At 46.3% G+C, this 18294-nt stretch overlaps 1 pseudogene; it reads right to left on the bottom strand.

Annotated features, from left to right (window-relative positions):
- Positions 1-6209: 6209 nt before the first annotated feature.
- Positions 6210-6601, bottom strand: LOC139229161 (small ribosomal subunit protein uS8-like; annotated as a pseudogene).
- Positions 6602-18294: the final 11693 nt, after the last annotated feature.

The raw sequence follows: 18294 nt of genomic DNA, 5'->3' as shown, positions 1-18294 counted from the left end.
CTCATCTGGAGGGAGGAGAGCATGCTGGGAGATCTCAGAGATGCAGTGATTGTGACCATTTTTTTTAAAAGTGGAGAAGTCCGACTGCGGCAACTACAGAGGAATCTCCCTGCTATCAGCCACTGGGAAAGTTGTCGCTCGAGTTCTCCTCATTCGTCTTCTCCCTGTGGCCGAGGAGTTCCTCCCGGAATCACAATGCGGATTTCGTCCCCTACGGGGCACAACAGACATGATCTTTGCAGCGCAACAGTTGCAGGAAAAATGCAGGGAGCAGCGCCAGCCTTTATACATGGCCTTTTTCAATCTTACAAAGGCCTTTGACACTGTCAACCGTGAGGGTCTATGGAGCGTCCTCCTTCGTTTCAGATGCCTCCTGTCATGTATTTCACCATCTTGCATGACTATAAGTATGTAACTGCAACTCATGCATACTGTACCTGTACCCTTGTAATGCACACCCTGACCACAGGGAGTGAGCTCCTCACCTGGGCTTCCAGGTAGAAAAGGGGAGGTCCAACCCAGGATCAGCACTCTTCAGTCCTGGAAATAAAGTGAAGGTCACAGAGTGACCGTGTCTGATATATCCATGCCTCGTATGAGTTTGTAACAAGGTACAGAGACACTACACCCCCTAAAGTTTGTCAACATCCTTCGCCTGGTTCATGATGACATGCAGACCGGGATCCATTACAGGCCCAATCCACGTCCGGACCGGGGTCAAACGGGGCTGCGTTATCGCTCCAACCCTCTTCTCAATCTTCCTCGCCACCATGCTCCACCTCACAATCAACAAGCTCCTCGCTGGAGTGGAACTAAACTACAGAACCAGTGGGAAGCTGTTTAACCTACGCCGCCTCCAGGCCAGGTCCAAGATCACCCCAACCTCTGTCGTTGAGCTGCAGTATGCGGACGACGCCTGCGTCTGTGCACATTCAGAGGCTGAACTCCAGGATATAGACAATGTATTCACTGAGGCATATGAAAGCATGGGCCTTATGCTTAACATCCGTAAGACAAAGGTCCTCCACCAGCCTGTCACCGCCGCATAGCACTGCCCTCCAATCATCAAGATCCACGGCGCGGCCCTGGACAATGTGGACCATTTCCCATATCTCGGGAGCCTCTTATCAACAAAGGCAGACATTGATGCGGAGATTCAGCATCGCCTCCAGTACGCCAGCGCAGCCTTTGGCCGTCTGAGGAAAAGAGTGTTTGAAGACCAGGCCCTCAAATCTACCACCAAACTCATGGTCTACAGGGCTGTAGTAATACCCGCCTTCCTGTATGGATCAGAGACATGGACGATGTACAGAAGACACCTCAAGTCGCAGGAGATATATCACCAACGATGTCTCCGCAAGATCCTGCAAATCCCCTGGGAGGACAGGCGCACCAACATCAGTGTCCTCGACCAGGCTAACATCCTCAGTATTAAAGCACTGACCATACTCGATCAGCTCCGCTGGGCAGGCCACATAGTACACATGCCAGATACGAGACTCCCTAAGCAAATGCTTTATGCGGAGCTTCTTCATGGTAAACGAGCCAAAGGAGAACATCGGAAACGTTATAAGGACACCCTCAAAGCCTCCCTGGTAAAGTGCGACATCACCACTGACACCTGGGAGACCCTGGCTGCAGACCGCCCTAAGTGGAGAAAGTTCATCCGGGAGGGCGTTGAGCTCTTCAAGTCTCAACGCAAAGAGCACGAAGAGGCCAAGCGCAGACAACGGAAGGAGTGCGTGGCAAACCAGCCCCACTGACCCCTTCCCTCGACGAATGTCTGTCCCACCTGTAACAGGATCTGTGGCTGTCATATCGGACTGTTCAGCCATCAAAGAACTCACTTTGGGAGTGGAAGCAAGTCCTCCTCGATTCCGAGGGACTGCCTATGATGATGACTTCTAGAGAAAGGTGAACAGGAGAGTCCTGACTATTGGAGGTGTGTGAGTCTGTGTGTGTGAGTCTGTGTGTGTTAGTCTGTGTGCGTGAGTCTGTGTCTGTGAGTCTGTGTGTGTGCGTCTGTGTGTGTTAGTCTGTGTGTTAGTCTGTGTGTGTGTCTGTGTGTGTGTCTGTGTGTGTGGCGTGAATTGGCTAGAGTAGACTGGCAGATGATACCTAAAGGGTTGACGGTGGATAGGCAATGGCAAACATTTAAAGATCACATGGATGAACTTCAGCAATTGTACATCCCTGTCTGGAGTAAAAATAAAATGGGGAAAGTGGCTCAACCGTGGTTAACAAGGAAAATTAAGGATAGTGTTAAATCCAAGGAAGAGGCAAATAAATTGGCCAGAAAAAGCAGCAAACCTGAGGACTGGGAGAAATTTAGAATTCAGCAGAGGAAGACAAAGGGTTTAATAAAGAGGGGGAAAATAGAGTACGAGAAGAAGCTTGCCAGGAACATAAAAACTGACTGCAAAAGCTTCTACAGATATGTGAAGAGAAAAAGATTAGTGAAGACAAATGTAGGTCCCTTGCAGTCGGATTCAGGTGACTTTTTAATGTGGAATGAAGAAATGGCAGACCAATTGAACAAATATTTTGGTTCTGTCTTCACAAAGGAAAACACAAATAACCTTCCAAAAGTACTAGGGGACCGAGGGTCTAGTGAGAAGGAGGAACTGAGGGATATCGTTATTAGGCGGGAAATTGTGTTGGAGAAATTGATGGGATTGAAGGCCGATAAATCCCCGGGGCCTGATAGGCTGCATCCCAGAATCCTTAAGGAAGTGACCCTAGAAATAGTGGATGCATTGGTGATCATTTCCCAACAGTCTATCGACTCGGGATCAGTTCCTATGCACTAGGGGGTAGCTAATGTAACACCACTTTTTAAAAGGGGAGCGAGAGAGAAAGCGGGCAATTATAGACTGGTTAGCCTGACATCAGTAGTGGGGGAAATGTTGAAATCAATTATTAAGGATGAAAGAGCAGCGGATTTGGAAAGCAGTGACAGGATCAGTCCAAGTCAGCATAGATTTATGCTAAGATCATGCGTAACTGACCTGACAGGGGAGTAACCATGACCCCAAAGTGGTTCTCCCTGGATCAGGAAGGTGGTTCTCCTATGCTTTTTGGAAATAGGAGGTGGGTGGGGTGGCTTGACCCATCCACCTCCACGGAGGTGTGTGGGGGGCCTGACCCATCCACCTCCATGGCACGAACCTGGTATTGCAGTACTTCCAGGAACGGTGCAGTGGCTCTAGGCCTTTTGGCTAAGAGCATTGGCGCAGAGTGATCCTTGATGTGTGCAAGGTGACCTCTGGCGTTTGCGATTTGACAAAGAATTGGAAAGATTGGCTACGAATTTAAAAAAAAATAGATTTATGAAAGGGAAATCATGCTTGACAAATCTAGAATTTTTTGAAGATGTAACTAGTAGAGTGGACAAGGGAGACCCAGTGGATGTGGTGTATTTGGACTTTCAAAAGGCTTTTGACAAGGTCCCACACAAGAGATTGGTGTGCAAAATCAAAGCACATGGTATTGGGGGTAATATACTGACGTGGATAGAGAACTGGTTGGCAGACAGGAAGCAGAGAGTCGGGATAAACGGGTCCTTTTCAGAATGGCAGGCAGTGACTAGTGGAGTGCCGCAGGGCTCAGTGCTGGAACCCCAGCACTTTACAATATACATCAATGATTTGGATGAAGGAATTGAGTGTAATATCTCCAAGTTTGCAGATGACACTAAACTGGGTGGCGGTGTGAGCTGTGAGGGGGATGCTAAGAGGCTGCAGGGTGACTTAGACAAGTTAGGTGAGTGGGAAAATGCATGGCAGATGCAGTATAATGTGGATAAATGTGAGGTTATCCACTTTGGGGGCAAAAATGTGAAGACAGAATATTATCTGAATAGTGGCAGATTAGGAAAAGGGGAGGTGCAACGAGACCTGGGTGTCATGGTTCATCGGTCATTGAAAGTTGGCATACAGGTGCAGTAGGTGGTAAAGAAGGCAAATGGTATGTTGGCCTTCATAGCTAGGAGATTTGAGTATAGGAGCAGGGAGGTCTTACTGCAGTTGTACAGGGCCTTGGTGAGGCCTCACTTGGAATAGTGTGTTCAGTTTTGGTCTCCTAATCTGAGGAAGGACATTCTTGCTATTGAGGGAGTGCAGCGAAGGTTCACCAGACTGATTCCCAGGATGGCCGGACTGACATATGAGGAGAGACTGGATCAACTGGGCCTTTATACATTGGAGTTTAGAAGGATGAGGGGGGATCTCACAGAAACATGCAAGATTCTGACGGGACGGGACAGGTTAGATGCGGGTAGATTGTTCCCGATGTTGGGGAAGTCCAGAACCAGGGAACACAGTCTTAGGATAAGGGGTAGGCCATTTAGGACTGAAATGAGGAGAAACTTCTTCACTCAGAGAGTTGTTAACCTGTGGAATTCCCTGCCGCAGAGAGTTGTTGATGCCAGTTCATTGGATATATTCAAGAGGGAGTTAGATATGGCCCTTACACCAAAGGGATCAAGGGGTATAGAAACATAGACATAGAAACATAGAAAATAGGTGCAGGAGTAGGCCATTCGACCCTTCGAGCCTGCACCGCCATTCAATGAGTTCATGGCTGAACATGCAACTTCAGTACCCCATTCCTGCTTTGTCGCCATACCCCTTGATCCCCTTAGTAGTAAGGACTACATCTAACTCCTTTTTGAATATATTTAGTGAATTGGCCTCAACAACTTTTTGTGGTAGAGAATTCCACAGGTTCACCACTCTCTGGGTGAAGACGTTTCTCCTCATCTCGGTCCTAAATGGCTTACCCCTTATCCTTAGACTGTGACTCCTGGTTCTTCCTGCATCTAACCTGTCTAAACCCATCAGAATTTTAAATGTTTCTATGAGATCCCCTCTCATTCTTCTGAACTCCAGTGAATACAAGCCCAGTTGATCCAGACTTTCTTGATATGTCAGTCCTGCCATCTCGGGAATCAGTCTGGTGAACCTTCGCTGCACTCCCTTAATAGCAAGAATGTCCTTCCTCAAGTTGGGAGACCAAAACTGTACACAATACTCCAGGTGTGGCCTCACCAAAGCCCTGTACAACTGTAGCAACACCTCCCTGCCCCTGTACTCAAATCTCCTCGCTATGAAGGCCAACATGCCATTTGCTTTCTTAACTGCCTGCTGTACCTGCATGCCAACCTTCAATGACTGATGTACCATGACACCCAGGTCTTGTTGCACCTCCCCTTTTCCTAATCTGTCACCATTCAGATAATAGCCTGTCTCTCTGTTTTTACCACCAAAGTGGATAACCTCACATTTATCCACATTATACTTCATCTGCCATGCATTTGCCCACTCACCTAACCTATCCAAGTCACCCTGCAGCGTCATAGCATCCTCCTCGCAGCTCACACTGCCACCCAACTTAGTGTCATCCGCAAATTTGGAGATACTACATTTAATCCCCTCGTCTAAATCATTAATGTACAGTGTAAATAGCTGCGGTCCCAGCACAGAACCTTGCGGTACCCCACTAGTCACTGTTTGCCATTCTGAAAAGTACCCATTTACTCCTACTCTTTGCTTCCTGTCTGCCAACCAGTTCTCAATCCACGTCAGCACACTACCCCCAATCCCATGTGCTTTAACTTTGCACATTAATCTCTTGTGTGGGACCTTGTCGAAAGCCTTCTGAAAGTCCAAATACACCACATCAACTGGTTCTCCCTTGTCCACTCTACTGGAAACATCCTCAAAAAATAGAGAGAAAGCAGGAAAGGGGTACTGAGGGAATGATCAGCCATGATCTTATTGAATGGTGGTGCAGGCTTGAAGGGCCGACTGGCCTACTCCTGCACCTATTTTCTATATTTCTATGTTTCTATGTCTGCGCTTGCTTGGCTGGCAGCTGTTGCCCTCCTGTGTTGCCATACACAAGGTTTCTCAATGCTTATGCAGCGTGCAGAATGAGGGAGCAATGCTTTCTGACCAACCAGGGGGCTGGGGTTGGCACGGATATGGCGCAGAAGTGGTCAACAATGAATCACATGAAAATGCATTCCATTAGAATTTGGTATACCTTCTTGTGCTTGAGGGCATGTATTGGTGTCAGTGAGTGAATGAGTTGATAAAGTAAGAATTCGGAGGATGATAAAAAATGATACTAGCCCTCAGCTTGGGCGTGGACCCATCGATGGTTGGGGAGCAGGACAGGAGGATGTGGCTGGTGAAGTTTTGGATGAATTGAGTTTGAATGTTTTATTATAGGCTGGTTTCACATTTTAGAAAAAGAATCCTAGGATTTTTCCTGCTGTATGTTTTCGCTTGGCCTCTTCATGGTCGTTAGAACGAGGTACCCAAACTGACGGGGTTTTGCCACCTTTCGAGTTCCTTTACTTGAACTTCAAATCTGGGGCTAATGACACCGCACTTGTTCAGTCTGCCTGTGAGATTAACAACAATTTTCCCACCCTGTGGTCATCGATAATCTCAAATTCTCCAATGTAGCCATGCTTCATCATTACAGTCAGGAATCTCACAATCACTTTGGAGCATGGCCAGATGAGAACTTGACGTTTTCCGCGTTTCTCGGCATTGTTGATGCTTGTAAGGGCAAGAACGTTCATGCGCACCATAATGCCAGTTCGTCAATATGGGGGAGAAAAAAACCTCTGCCACAATTCCACTTCCATCATCTTTATTTCATCCTTCTGAATCCCATTGCCATAAAACAATCTGAAAGAAATATTTTTAAAAGTTAGCAAATTACTGCATTCTCATTCTGAACAATCTGCTGTGTTTTAGGCATATATCAATTTGCACTATTGTATTTTTTGCATCATTAGGAATATCACTACTTTTCCATTATTCAGTATATTTTTTTCTCTCGGCTATTTTCTACACCATTTTCTTACCTGAGTGTCCTCCTTGCTCAAGGTATTGATTCCTCAATGGGATACAGTTCCATGGGCATCTGGAGCATTCTGGTACTTTGTCCCATTGGCTATCATTCATGTGTGAGTCTTGACGGCCAGTGCTGGCATACTATTTGACTGCAGGATGCATCACACCCAATTCCGATCCTGTCCTCATCTAGCGTCCACACATGCACACTTCCAGCAAAGATCAATGTTACTAATCAGAAGTAGGAAGCCTGGCTAATTTTGCCCTCCCGAAGCTGAGGCCATTTGTAATGTCATGCTGTCGCCCGGGTAAGATCAGGTAATACGATAAAAAACAGCAATCAAAGCTGGAATCTTCCTTGGCAGGCTGATGCTCTCACTGGTCAAACTCACTGAGCCATGAAGACAGCTCATTCAATATATTGTATTTTGGGAGGAACTACATCATCGCAACCACTCTGGACTCTATTAATGCACTGTATGACTTTATGGCTTAGAAATGAGTCCAGGCTCGTTTCCAGCTAAATGTATAGCATATTTATTTAATTGTCTATAATGGGGCATAACAGGTGCAATTCAAAGAATGCTTCATGCACAGAAAAAGAGTCAAAACCTGAACTGAATAGTGAAAGCGGGCAACCAACACATCTGTGCAGATGCACGCATTCACACCCACTCTGCTGCACAGAAATCAACCACTTCCTCTGAGAGGTTGACAAGTCTGTCATCTACCCCATTAATTTGTGCCATTCTCTGTTTCAGAGTATCACGAGCACCCCTCCAGCGTATTATTAAGTCATTTATTTCCCTCTTGATGTCAGAGCAAACTTTTATGTGGTGGACATGTTTTCAAGGCTAGGTTGATTTCCAGAATTTTGCTCCTAGAGCAAAAGATTTGGCATCCTTCTTTGTAACTTTGGTATACTTCAATCATAGGATTTCCAAATTCTATTTGCCAAAATAAGTTTTTTTTCCTGCTTGAGGGCTGTTGCTTTCTTCGCCAGCCAATTGATTTGACTTGTGTTCCTGAGTCCTAGCATTAAGGGTACATGCTAAAGCATAAATACCTTGTAACATCATTTGAAGCCTATTTAAATTTTACGCAAGATTTGCAATTGTAAAAATACTTTGATGCAAAGTGCACTGAACCCAGAATAGAATAGCAAAAACACACCATAATGCGGTTGCAACATGCATCAACAATTAAACAGCTGTCTTATAGAAATTGGTTCTTAAAAATAGTAAAGATGGGTTTTGCAAATGTGCCAACATTTTCCAAAAAGTTGCAAATCGCAGCAATGGAGCGCAAACTGGTTACAATGTTAGGCATTGTGTCACAACAAGGTGATGCAAAGAGGATGTTCCCACTGGTGGGGGAGACTAGAACTAGAGGGCATTATCTTAGAATAAGCGGCCGCCCATTTAGAACTGAGATGAGGAGAAATTTCTTCTCTCAGAGGGTTGTGAATCTGTGGAATTCGCTGCCTCAGAGAACTGTGGAAGCTGGGACATTGAATAAATTTAAGACAGAGATAGACAGTTTCTTAAACGATAAGGGGATAAGGGGTTATGGGGAGCATGCGGGGAAGTGGAGCTGAGTCCATGATCAGATCAGCCATGATTTTATTGAATGGCGGAGCAGGCTCGAGGGGCCGTATGGCTTACTCCTGCTCCTATTTCTTATGTTCTTATGTTCTTCTGTAATGCTCAACAGGTTGAATGCCCGAGTGTTTGTTTTAAAAATAGATCAATATAATTTCATCAAAGTTCATTAAATTCTCTCCCTCTAATCGTCATTTTCATATATAAAAGAAAGACTTGGATTTATATAGCGCCTTTCATGACACCGGACATCTCAAAGCACTTTACAGCCAATGAAGTACTTTTGGAGTGTAGTCACTGTTGTAATGTAGGAAACACAGTAGTCAATTTTCACACAGCAAGCTCCTACAATGTGATAATTACCAGATAATCTGTTGTTTTGTTATGTTGATTAAGGGATAAATATTGGCCAGAAAACCAGGGATAATTTCCCTGCTCTTCTTCGAAATAGTGCCATGGAATCTTTTATGTCCACTTGAGAGAGTAGACGGGGCTTCGGTTTAACGTCTCATCCCAAAGACAGCACCTCCGACAGTGCAGCGCTCCTCCAAGACTACACTGGACTGTCCGCCTAGATTTTTTTTGTGCTCAAAACTTGAACCCACTACCTTCTGACTCAGAGGTGAGCGTGCTACCCACTGAGCCACAGCTGAAAATACCAAAACATTCTCAATATTATTGCCAGTCCCTCCCAACAATGGTCCTGAGTTTTTTGTAATTTTTTTACATTTCCGTCGGTATGCTTGAAGGGGAAACATTTACAAGACTACAAGGAAAGGGCAGGGCAATGAAATTAATTGGATACCTCTTTCAAAGAGCAGACACAGGCATGATGGACCAAATGGTCTCTTTCTGTGCAGTTTCATTCTCTGATTCTATGCTTCTGGCATGAGGCTAAGAGCAGAAGGAATCATTAATTTTATAATATTATAATCCATAGATCTACTTGCGAGAATGCTGTAAAGATTTTGCCATTAAGTGATGATACCAGTCTTTCTGCCCATATATTTGTCTTCCATTTATGATGGTTTTCTCACAATTTGAATCCTCTTAAGATGTCTTTCTTTATTCATCCCCCCTTCTTAAAATTTGGAAGAACTCAAAGAGGAAGTAAAGTCTAGTCTCATTAAACCTTCCTTTGCCCATCTCAGTGCACATCAGTGTCACTTCTCTTTTCCCCCCCGCCTTCTATCTTCACTCTCACACCTTAAGTGGGAACATAGATAAATGTGAGGTGATGCACTTCGGTCAGAAAAATAGAAACATCACCTACACCTTAGAAAATAAGAAACTAAATGGGGTGAAAGAGCAAAGGGATCTAGTGATGCAGGTGAACAAATCATTAAAAGTAGCATCACAGGTCACCAAAGAAAAACTTGCATTTATATAGCGCCTTTCTTGTCCACCAGTCATCTCCAAGCACTTTACAACCAATGAAGTACTTTTGGAGTGTAGTGACTGTGGTAATGTGGGAAATACAGCAACCAATTTGTGCACAGCAAGCTCCCACAAACAGCAATGTGATAATGATCCAGATAATCTGTTTTTGTTATGTTGATTAAGGGATAAATATTGGCCAGTACATCAGGGATAATTCCACTGCACTTCTTCTAAATAGTGCCATGGGATCTTTTACATCCACTTGAGAGAGTAGACAGGACATCAGTTTAACGTTTCACTGAAAGACAGTGCAGCACTCCCTCAGAACTGCACTGGAGTATCAGCCTAGACCTTTTGTGCTTAAGTCCCTGGAGTGGGAGTTGAACCCACAACCTTCTGACTCAGAGGCAAGTGTGCTAACCACTGAGCCACAGCTGACACTGTCATTAAAAATGGTAACAAAACATTGGGATTCATTTCTTGGGGTATAGAACTTAAAAGTAATAAAGTTATGTTAAATTTGTAAAGGATCCTGGTCAGGCCATACTGCACACAGTTCTGGTCTCCATACTATAAAAAAAGGACATAGAAGCACTAGAGAAAGTGCAGAAAAGATTTACAAGGATGGTACCAGAACCGACTATTAGAGCTATCAGGAAAGATTGAACAGTTTGGGGCTTTTTTCTTTAGAAAAGAGTTAGAGGTGACCTGATAGTGATCTTTAAAATTATGAATGGGATAGACACAGTAGATGTGGAGAGAATGTTTCCACTTGTGGGAGAATTCAAACCTAGGGCCCATAACTACAAGATAGTTACTAATAAATCCAATAGGGAAATGAGGAAAAATGTCTTTACTGAGAGAGTAGTGAGAACGTGGAACTCGCTGTCACAGGAAGTGGTTGAGGCAAATAGCTTAGATACTTTCAAAAGGAAACTAGATGAGTACATGAGAGAAAAGGGGATAGAAAGATAGGCTGAAATGCTGAGAATAGGCAGGTACAATGGGAGGAGACTCGTGTGGAGCATAAAGACCAGCACAGACTAGTTGGGCCAAATGGCCTGTTTCTGTACTGTATATTCTATGTCTATGTAACCTATGTATTCAAGTTTTTTTTTCAAAAATATACTTTATTCATATAAAATTTTCACAATACCTTGGAAAATAGTTCGGTACCTTGCGGTCAGCAATTCCATACAATTAGTTTGGATGCTGACAGCAGTTCCATACAATGCACTAGGTTGCATTTCATTTCAAGATACAGTTTAGTACAATCCGTAAATCACGTTACATGTAGTACTGTGCAAATAAGGGTATTACATGGAGCAGAAGAGAACAGGTTTACATTACATTCCAGGATACATTTCAATACCGATGACGAATCACGTTACATGTAGCACTATGCAGATGAAAGCAGTACACGGAACGGATGGGAATACATTTACATTTCTTTACAAGTTACTAAACAGTGCAGAGACTTTCATTATACATGGCACAACATGGAGTGTTTTTCAGTACATGGTGCTCTATGTATACAAGCAGATTAAAATGTACAGCCCGAGGGGGGTCTGATTCCATCCCCTGGGTTTACCGTGGCAGAAGGGCCTTAAACTGTGGCTCTTCCCCATCGTGCTTTGCGGCGACTGCACCAACCTTTAGTGTGTCCCTCAGCACGTACTCCTGGACCTTGGATTGCGCCAGTCTGCAACACTCGGCCGTGGACATCTCCTTGCTCTGGAAGACCAGCTTCCCTTCGCTGCCTCCTCCTTGCACTATGCCTCCTTGTGCTGGTGCCGCCCCTCCTTTTTTCAGCCTAATATATGTGGTGCACCTTTTCAGTCTCCAGGTTAAATACTTCAAACTGGTATGCACAGACCTTATCCTCCCTGTCTACGCACTTCAACTTCATGTTGCCAGACATGTCAAATCTAATTCTCTGTCAATGTCTTTTGCAGATTTTACTCCTTATAACTGCTACTTGCTTCTGATAATTTAAATATTAGACTGGCTGCTTAATCTGCAAATCACATTTATCCTATCACTGTCACTATTTGTTACAGTTTGAGTTTCTTCCCAGTATAAAGGTGTTTTCATAAGGTGTCTAAGCCTTCTATGATCTGAAATCGGCATCCTTATACATATCACGTAAGGTTAGGATACTCAGCTTTAGTAAGCACTGCACATCACGTGAGGTGTCCACAAGATGGAAAGTAGCACATTAACAGACCAATGCACATAGGTTAAAACTACTTGCTGAGACTTATTTACAGGTTAATTAATAGTCCATGAGGGGTTAAAATGCCCTTTTTAGACCATGGTTCTTACAAAGGCTCACGTGCAGCAGTATTAGTGGATGAAACAGTCCTTTGTAGACAACCATAATCCAATGTTGTATGTTGATGACATGGATTTCCAATTTATTCAGAGTTCAAATCTTTTGTCAGAACTAAAACTATGGGAGAATTGTGCAGCCCAAGGGATGCTGAAGTCAATTGTCCAACTGTCAATTATCCATGATTAAGGACATGTGATAGTAATAATTATTGCATAGAATACCAAAGGACAGGTGATTACATGTCTCTTAGGGTTTGAGTATCTGTTAATTCACTGTTAAGTAACTTGTAAAGAAATGTAAATGTATTCCCATCCGTTCCGTGTACTGCTTTCATCTGCATAGTGCTACATGTAATGTGATTCGTCATCGGTATTGAAATGTATCCTGGAATGTTAAGTAAACCTGTTCTCATCTGCTCCATGTAATACCCTTATTTGCACAGTACTACATGTAACGTGATTTACGGATTGTACTAAACTGTATCTTGAAATGAAATGCACGCTAGTGCATTGTATGGAACTGCTGTCCAAACGAATTGTATGGAATTGCTGACCGCAAAGTACTGAACTATTTTCCAATGTATGTGAAAATTTTATATGAATAAAGTATATTTTGGGGGGAAAAAAATCAATTAAATTAGCAAATGTAATTACAATTTAATTAGCAGCTAAGAAAAAGCCCCTATACCCTGTCTAATTTCCAGGTCAGTCAATGCAGTCTGGTCCTTTCGATCAGAGGCATCCAACCTATAGCTACACGTGTTCCCTGAGACTTGGGAATCTGGGCCACAATATCTAAGAGATGTATTTTTGCACATACAATTCTCACTTGCTGCTTTGTCCTGTTGAATTAGTGGATAAGACAGAACACTAAGATATGTTGTACCTGCAGCTTGAATATATGCAGATTAATAAGACCATTAATTTATGCTTTACAAGTGGCCCACGAGGCCCCATGGTATGCATCTAGGTGGCCCATGAAGACAAAGAGCCTGGACACTCCCATTGTACCTGCAACTTGTCTCCAGGCCTCATGTAGCAATTGGGAAACTTTTTTGACACCAGCTATTTAAAAATGTTATGAAATAAAATCAGGAATCTCCCTATTTTGTCATATCAGTTTCCCAATAGTGTTCCCTCACTTGGTATTACCTTGCAAAAGCAGTTTGGAGCAGTGCTGCATTACCAAGTCACATTACGAAACAAAGCGAGACACTGCAAGGTGTGAAGAGTAAAAGACAGCCTTGTCTTTGGGAAAGTGCCTCAGGTAGTGCCGATGCAGGTGGAACCTCCCTAATCAGGCACCCTCGGGACCTGGTCTGTGCCGAATCGCCATCAGATGCAGCTGCCTGGGGCATGTGGGCATCTGTTAAAGTCAAGCTCTGTTTAAAAAGAAGCACAGGTTGGACTTCCCGTATCCGGGACTCCCTTATCCGGCACCACCCCTCGTCCGTCATGATTCTAGTGGCCAGGGGTGCATGCGCAGAATGCAGCCGACCTCCACCCTGACTTTGGGGCCCGCCGACACTCGGCCCGCTGGGGCCGCACCGACATCCGACCCACTGGGGTTGCACCTACACCCGACCCGCTGAGACTGCACTGACACCCAGCCCGCTGGGACCGCACCGACACCCAGCCCGCTGGGGCCGCACCGACACGGCCCGCTGGGGCCGCACCGACACCCAGCCCGCTAGGACCGCACCGACACCCAGCCCGCTGGGGCCGCACCGACACGGCCCGCTGGGGCCGCACCGACACCCAGCCCGCTAGGGTCGCACCGACACTCGGCCCGCTGGGACCGCACCGACACCCGGCCCGCTGGGGCCGCACCGACACTCGGTCCACTGGGGCTGCACCGACACCCGGCCCGCTAGGGTCGCACCGACACTCGGCCCGCTGGGACCGCACCGACACCCAGCCCGCTGGGGCCGCACCGACACTCGGCCCGCTGGGACCGCACCGACACCCGGCCCGCTGGGACCGCACCGACACTCGGCCCGCTGAGACTGCACTGACACCCAGCCCGCTGGGACCGCACCGACACTCGGCCCGCTGAGACTGCACTGACACCCAGCCCGCTGGGACCGCACCGACACTCGGCCCGCTGGGGTCGCACCGACACCCAGCCCGCTGGGACCGCACCGACACTCGGCCCGCTAGGGTCGCACCGACACTCGGCCCACTGGGGTCGCACCGACACCCGGCCCGCTGGGGCTGCACCGACACTCGGCCCGCTGGGGCCACACCGACACCCAGCCCACTGGGGCCACACCGACACCCAGCCCACTGGGGCCACACCGACACCCAGCCCACTGGGGTTGCACCGACACTCGGCCCGCTGGGGCCGCACCGACACTCGGTCCACTGGGGCCGCACCGACACTCGGTCCACTGGGGCCGCACCGACACTCAGTCCACTGGGGTTGCACCGACACTCGGCCCGCTGGGGCCGCACCGACACTCGGTCCACTGGGGCCGCACCGACACTCAGTCCACTGGGGTTGCACCGACACTCGGTCCACTGGGGCCGCACCGACACTCAGTCCACTGGGGCCGCACCGACACTCGGCCCACTGGGGCCGCACCGACACTCGGTCCACTGGGGCCGCACCGACACTCAGTCCACTGGGGTTGCACCGACACTCGGTCCACTGGGGCCGCACCGACACTCGGTCCACTGGGGTTGCACCGACACTCGGTCCACTGGGGCCGCACCGACACTCAGTCCACTGGGGCCGCACCGACACTCGGCCCACTGGGGTTGCACCGACACTCGGCCCGCTGGGGCCGCACCGACACTCGGTCCACTGGGGCCGCACCGACACTCGGTCCACTGGGGCCGCACCGACACTCGGTCCACTGGGGCCGCACCGACACTCGGTCCACTGGGGTTGCACCGACACCGGACCCACTGGGGTTGCACCGACACCCGACCCACTGGGGTTGCACCGACACCCGACCCACTGGGGCCGCACCGACACCCGGCCCACTGGGGTTGCACCGACACCCGACCCACTGGGGCCGCACCGACACTCGGTCCACTGGGGTTGCACCGACACCCAGCCCACTGAGGCCGCACCGACACCCGGCCCACCAAGGGCCCGCCAACACTTTGGGCCTGCCCGGGGCGCCAACTCCCTCCCCCACCTCGGGCCGCTGACTTCCCTTTATCCGGCAAAATCCCTTATTCAGCACAGGGTAGGATAAGGGAAGTTCAACCTGCAATAACATTGCTGTTCCTTCATTGTTGCTGGACCGAAATCCTGGAACTCTTTACCGAACAGCATTGTGGGAGTGCATTCAACACACGGTCTGCAGCGGTTCAAGAAGAGGGCCCATCACCTTCTCAAAGGCAACAACAATAACAACTTGCATTTATGGCAACTAGGAATGGGCAAGAAATGTGGGTCTAGCTAGCGATGCCCGCATCCAGAGAATTAAAAAAAATCTATTCAGCGGTGAGTAAAGCCTGTTAGAATCTGGATTTCTTCACAACATAGTAGCGTGTGGTGCAAAATAATAAACTTGTGTTCCCCTTTGAGCTATTTTAAGCTCTTGTAATCACACTGCCTGTTTGTCATGCCCAATGAGATAATAGAGAAGCATTTGTCAACTGCTTAGTTCAACATTGAAGATCCTAATTAAGTATTTTTATACCCAGCTGTTGAATACATGCAAGACCCTTTTTTGTCCAATTAATAGAGATCTTCAATTATGCCCTTACCCAAAGGATTACAGTCCTCTGGTGAACCTTAATTGTAAGAGAACAGTTGGAACAGCCAACTCCTCACCTAATAAGGCACTTCTATATGAAGGTTCTGAATCCCAGAAGGTGCCACTCTTGTAATAGAACACATAACAACCTAACTGAGGTGCTTGATTTCCAAAGTAGCATCTCATGAAAAACTACTGAGGCAGTAAACAATGGAGCAGATGTATTTAACATCTCTGCACTAACATCTCAATCCCTATGCAGTTCAAAATCTAATCTGATAAAAGCCAGGGTAGAATCTCTGCCTGGGGGCTCCTCGAACTCCCCGAACTCCCCCACCCACCTCTCTCCATAGCTTCAGCAAGAATGAATGACGAGACTGTTTTTGATTAAAGTGTACAAGATTAATGACAAACAATAAAGAACAAGGGTTTCCATTCCTGATTGTGTGTGTAGGACTCTGGGATGGAGGTAAAGGACTGAGCTACTGAGCTTCAGTTACAACGCAGAGCACCACCACATCACCCAAACATGAACACGTTAGAAAATATACTGCCGTTGATTTAAAGAAAAAAGGTATGGTGTGAAAGTAATGAATGATATTGACATGAACACGAGAACTGGTTCAGAGGAATTCATTAACCCTAGATTAGCAACAGTAAGTGCTTTAGTGATTGGATTATTTCAACCATTATGTAAGATTAAGATTTAACAGGGAAAATAATGGAAAATATAGTTAGGTGGAGAGACTTCAGTAAGAGGAAGGATTTTCCAAATGTGAGCCATGTTTCTATTACTACCAGGATGTCAATAGATTCACCCAATATGAGAAGATGGTTATAAAGGCCCTTGCTCACAAGGGAGCAAAGATTTGGATGGAGGTGGCAGAAAGAATAAATGCTGTCTCACCTATGGCGCACCAAATCTGGAAGCAGGTGAGGAAGGAAATTTGCTGCACTTAGGAATCTTGCCAAGGCAAATGTGCTCACGATTTGCTTACTCTCCAAACGTTGCCTTACAATACATCTTAACAGCACTTCGCTGTAAGTTTAGGGCAGCGACACAGAGGTAGAATTTATAGGTCTCGGGCAGCTGTTCAGGTGCTTTCCAACTGCACAGTGCAAGGAGTCACTTAAGCACAAATCTTTAAATGTGGTTATGTAAATAGCACAGAGCACATTTAATGGTAACCGATAGCAATGATACAGCTTTACAGGGAAGCTAGATAAGCACAGGATGGAGAAAGGAATAGAAGGTTCTTCTGATAGGGTTAGATGAAGAGGGGTGGGAGGAGGTTCATGTGGAGCATAAGCATAGATCAGTTGGGCTGAATGGCCTGTTACTGTGCTGTAGACTCGATGTAACGCGATGTAAGTCAGCAATTGCTACGGCACTGCCTCCTGCCTTGCCCCACTAAACCCTCTGGGTTTCCCTTCTTTACCCAACTTTCCTTTCCCCTTTCCCAGGGTTGGGAGGAGTTACAGTCCACCTTCCCACACCCCATCCCTCAATTATGACCAACAGTTACTGCACCAACATTATTGTGCAAATACCTTCATCGGATTCCATCTATATTTTACAGCCCAAACTGTCATGTATCTTACATTATTATATATAACTGTATCCTAACATGCTATACGTGACTGTAATAAGATATGACCTGTAACCACCAGCATACCTTACCACCAGGGGTGCACTTGCAAGAGAGAGGTATATAAGGAGAGGTCTCAGGCAAGTGCAGCATTCCAGAGCTGTGAAATAAAGGTGCAGGTCCAGAGTGACCTTGACTTCACTACAATGCCTCGTGTGAATCTGTACTGAGGGGACAGGACTTTACACAAACGATATATAATTATCGTTGAAGTTATCTAATATCATAATTTATTAGTATACTTATCTTTCCATCTCCTGTTTTCAGCCCATTAAATTATTCCTACATTACAACAGTGACTACACTTCAAAAGATTGGCTGTAAAGCGCTTTGGGACATCCGGTGGTCGTGAAAGGCGCTAAGTAAATGCCACTCTTTCTTTCTTATATTCAGAATTGCAGCTGCAGCAATTAAATGTGTTCAAGTAATTCTGAGAACATCCACCACTGTTTTGAAGATATTTGTGGATATCTGTGCCATACATGTACATGCGTTGAAATATAACAGTTACCAAACATGCTACTCCTTCCAGGTAGCTGTTACTTGTAGTTATTTGTCGGATCAAAATTCGACTGAACGGAGTTCGATAATGAATAATTGTGTCACAGCGCCCCCAGGTGGCATTATTAGTAAACACAATGAATAATGTTACTGTTGCTAATTCCAATGGGTGGCTGAACACTTAACTGTTTGACATTCTTTTGCTAGTTATTTTAACCCCCACGGCACCCAGGTTAGGAAGGGGCAA

This window comes from Pristiophorus japonicus, chromosome 18 (assembly GCF_044704955.1).
Source record: "Pristiophorus japonicus isolate sPriJap1 chromosome 18, sPriJap1.hap1, whole genome shotgun sequence".
Classification (NCBI taxonomy): Eukaryota; Metazoa; Chordata; class Chondrichthyes; family Pristiophoridae; genus Pristiophorus; species Pristiophorus japonicus.
The sequence above is the reverse complement of the archived record's forward strand: the minus strand, read 5'-3'. Positions and strand labels throughout refer to the sequence as shown.